Source organism: Dama dama, chromosome 1 (assembly GCF_033118175.1).
Source record: "Dama dama isolate Ldn47 chromosome 1, ASM3311817v1, whole genome shotgun sequence".
In the NCBI taxonomy this organism is placed as follows: Eukaryota; Metazoa; Chordata; class Mammalia; order Artiodactyla; family Cervidae; genus Dama; species Dama dama.
This window is the reverse complement of record NC_083681.1, coordinates 48,556,842-48,561,466: the sequence shown is the minus strand read 5'-3', so window position 1 is coordinate 48,561,466 and position 4,625 is coordinate 48,556,842. Positions and strand designations below refer to the sequence as shown.

The 4,625-nt window shown below is 36.5% G+C and overlaps 1 pseudogene; it reads right to left on the bottom strand.

The window, feature by feature from the left end:
• Positions 1–1,312: 1,312 nt before the first annotated feature.
• LOC133056006 (olfactory receptor 52A5-like) lies at positions 1,313–4,625 on the bottom strand (annotated as a pseudogene).

Below are 4,625 nucleotides of genomic sequence, written 5' to 3'. Positions count from 1 at the left end.
AGAATCCTAGTGTCCTGACCTGACCCACAACAGTGAAAACACTGAGTCCTAACCCCTGACCTGCCAGCGAATTCCCAGTGACAGTTTAATTGAAAGCCTACTTGACTAATAAAAGTACATCTACTACTCTCTCTTTTGTTTACCATTGGCTTGAAATTTCTTCTATTTCTTCACTTTCAGACTTTACATGTGTTTTAAGTCTTAAATCCTATGGCATTCTTGTAGACTATATATACTTTAATTTTCATTTAGTTACTTACATATTTTACATATGACTCATTATCCTTTAAATGTTTTTTTTTTTTTTCATTATTATTATTCATTCTCTCCCTGGATTTTTTCATGTCTTTTGCTGTTGTTGTTCAGTCGCTCAGTTGTGTCCTACTCTTTGCAACCCCATGGACTGCAGAATGCCAGGCTTCTGTGTCCCTTACCATCTCCCAGAGCTTGCTCAAACTCTTGTCCACTGAGTCAGTACTATCATCCAACCATCTCATCCTCTATTGTCCCCCAGTCCTCTTGCCTTCAATCAACTGCTGTTTCCTGTCATCCTTTATCTATGCAGGTTTAAGTGTTGTTAGAGAGAATGCTCTATGTTTTAAAGCGAAAGTTAAAGTCACTCAGTGGTGTCGGATGGAATTCTCTAAGCCAGAATACTAGAGGGGATAGCCTTTCCTTTCTCCAGGGGATCTTACCAACCCAGGGATCGAACCCAGGTCTCCCACATTGCAGGGGGATTCTTTACCAGCTGAGCCACAATGGAAGCCCAAGAATATTGGAGTGGGTAACCTATCCCTTCTCCAGCGGATCTTCCCGACCCAGGAATCTAACCAGTGTCTCCTGCATTGCAGGTGGATTCTTTACCAACTGAGTTAGGAGGGAAGCCCCAAGTGAAAGTGAAAGTCACTCAGCCATGTTCGACTCTTTGTGACCCCATAGACTACATAGTCTGTGGAATTCTCCAGGCCAGAATACTGGAGTGGGTAGCCTTTCCCTTCTCCAGGGGATCTTCCCAACCCAGGGATTGAACTCAGGTCTCCTGCATTGGTGGCAGATTCTTTACCAGCTGAGCCACAATGGAAGTCCAGTCTAAAATCAGAAGAATAATGGCAACCATTCAAAGTATGAACCTAAATGAATTTTACTTCTTCTAAGAATAGTAAGCTAAAGCTTTTAGTATTTGATGACTTGTAAATATCCCCTTCAACTATGACCATCTGAGATTTAAAATATTTTTTTGAGCATAGAAGTTTGTACAATATCTACCTTTTATCATATTGAAATTCCTACTTAGAACTAACCTAAATTCTCTTTAGAAAGAGCCACTGTGATCAAGATATTTAGGGTATACCAATATTGTCAATACATGGTCACAGATTTGTTTGGTCTTCACTCCATAGATGATTGGGTTGATAAAAGGTGGAACTACAGGTAAAGTTTAGATAAAAGGATATGAACATATGGCAGTGTGTAAAAACCAAACCTGTGTGTGAAGAAAGAAAAGGCAAGGAGATAGAGCTGTAGGAAGACACAAATCTGGGCAATGAATATAGTAAAGGCTTTGAATCTTGCCTTTACTTGCCTATCTTCCTTGCCTTCAGGAAAGATTGAAAGATAGTGATAAAAATTTGAATATAAAACAACATAACGATTATGTCAAATCCTAAGATACAGAAGGCAACAAATAGGCCATGTATCTTGTTGATCCTTACATCATCTGTAGCCAGCTTCACAATGGCCATGTGCTCACAATTAGCATGGGAGATGACTGCTGTTCAGCAGAATTTGTCAATATTTGATAAGCTCTGTGCATGGTGCTGTAAGAATGGTAGCCCTGAGTGTCACCCCAACTCTAATGTGAGTTGAGTTGTTGGCAGACGACATTGACATGTCTCAAGGAGTTACAGATGGCCACATAGTGGTCTAGGGCCATCACCAGTAAGACGCCTGATTCAATTCTCTGGAATGAATGAAGAAATTCATTTTCTTTTTTCTCATGGCTGAATAAACTAATTATTCAGAAAATGCAAGTCAAAATCATAGATATCACCTCACATCTTCTGAAAGATCTTCCATCAATAAAAGAGCTTCCAACAACAGATAACAAGTGTCAGTAAAGATGGAGAGAATAGGGAAGCTTTGCACAGTTTTGGTGAATATGCAAATTTGTTTAGCCCATGAAAAACAGTTTGGAAGTTCCTAAAAAATTCAGAAAAATTTCTACCATGTGACCCAATAATTCCACATTTGTGTGTATGTCTAAAGGAAGTAAAAACATGATGTTGATGAGATACATGCACACCTAGCACATCCTTATTTACTGAAGCAATATTTATAATAGTCAAGATATGGAAATAACCTTAGTACCTGTCAATAAATAAATGGATAAAGCAGATATATATATATATGATGAAATCTATATCTTATTGTTTCTATCTTGACTACTCTTCTAATTTTCTATCTCTGTTGAATGCTTAGGATTCAAAAGTAGTATAAAATATTTAGTTAAACACACACACATATATAATTAATTAATGTACATATATATATATACCTGTAATATGTTGCTCAGTAGTAAAGAATATGTCTGCCAATACAGGAAATGTGTGTCCGATCCCTGGATTGAGACGCTCCCCTAGAAGAAATACCAGTCCACTCCAGTATTCTTGCCTGAAAAATCCCATGGACAGAGGATTCTAGTGGGCTACAGTTGACAGGCTTAAAAAAAAAACTGGGCACTATTTAATGACTAAACAACAAATATACATATAAACATATAATTAATCTAATAAGATATTTAAATGTTTTAAATTATGTTTTTTACCTTACCTAACTGATATTCTTCTAGGGCTGAGTCTCATTCACAGCAAAACTGGTAATTCAGATCAGACAAATTTTGTGTTGTGGGCCAACTTTCTATGCTGTAGAAATTTTAGCAGCATTCTTAGATCCTACCCATTAGATGACAGCTGCCTTCTCCTGACATGATGAACAAAAATGTCTTCCGATATTGCCTAGTATCCCCTAGATATGGGAGGTGAGGTACATCACTCCTGGTAGTTAACTGTTATTCTAGAGTCTAAACATTGGGAAGGATATTTCAAAAAGAAAGAATTAGTACAAAATTACATAAATGAAATGGTGAAACTGTGAATCAATTAATAGCCTTCACAGAAAAATTGAGTCTTAAGCAGAAATGATGATTGTAGAAGGTATTGAAACAGGAAGAATATCAAATGTAAAGTTACTATTGTAAGCATACTTTCAAAATTTCAGGTGGCAAGTGAGTTCTTTTGCCTTTTAAAAGTTCAATTTGATAGCATCTTGATGAATGGCTTAAAAGGATGAAAGCTAAGCATAAGGAAATAAGATAGGAAGATACATGTGGTAGTAAGTGAATGGTGTCACAGTACCAGAGGAGTAACAAAGAAGCAGACTACGTGAGGCTTAATTACTTAACATTGGGAAATTGAGAGAAATGAGGATAAAACTGTTTTGGATTTAAGAATTATAGCACTAATGTTCAAAAGACAAGGTAGACTACATCCGTCTATATGTTTAAAAGAGGGAAGAAAGATACCTTCCTTTCTTAAAATCATAGGCCATGGAAACATTATCTCATGTGCAGAATAAACCTTGAAACACTAGTGTTACAGCTCTAATTCTACTCAGATTGATTACAATAAAAGTTTTCAGGAATTTGGGGGATTTAAATCCAAACTACAAACACCTCACAAATATTCTCCCTCTATGAATTCTCTGATATTCCCCCATTGAGCTCAAGTCCTCCATTGATAGAGAACTGTGTTTTCTGAGATAGCTTGCCACATGGCAGGAGCTCCAAATATCACATCAACTGTCTTTACATTGAGTACCAAAATGTCTCCTTAATTTTTCATAAAAATCCAGAATCTATCTTCCAAAAATACCCTCAACCATGGATCATGATGATTTATTGCACAGGATCTGAAATCAGTCAAGAGAGTTGAAATCCTGGATGCCGCTACTTAGTTTGCACACTCTATAGCCAGTTATAGAACTTAACTTCAAATTGTCTGTATTTTTTTCTTGCTAAAACAATGTTCACAGATAGAAATACATTCTAATGCAATTACAAGGAATCAATGACAGTTCATGTAAATAATTTTTAAAATATATAAAATGTATTTTTCTGTCACTAAATGCCAGATGTTAATCCATAGAAGTTCATCCTATCCTTTCCATAACTTTAGATACCTGAGGAGCATGTCACGTGAATGACTTGAAGTCCTCATTCCCTGTGAATCTTTCCTGGTCTATATGGGTATTATTTGCTAACCTGTTAACAAATAAGCTTTTCATCCATTTATGTGCCCAGAATATTCTCTAGAGGTCCTCCCAGTTGTCAACCTCATTAAAATGTAACACCCATTATGTCATTAACTGATTTAGAAATATTCTGGAAATCAGGAGACTAAGTCATCCTAATGTTTGAATGCTCAACTGAATTGTAAGATTCTACAGATATTTTAAAAATCATCTTGGCATTTTATTGGATCACATGGTATATGTGTTCTCGATTTCCCCACACTCAGTGCAGTTTCAAGCCCAAAGACTTACCAGATATCACCTGTGGTAATACCCAT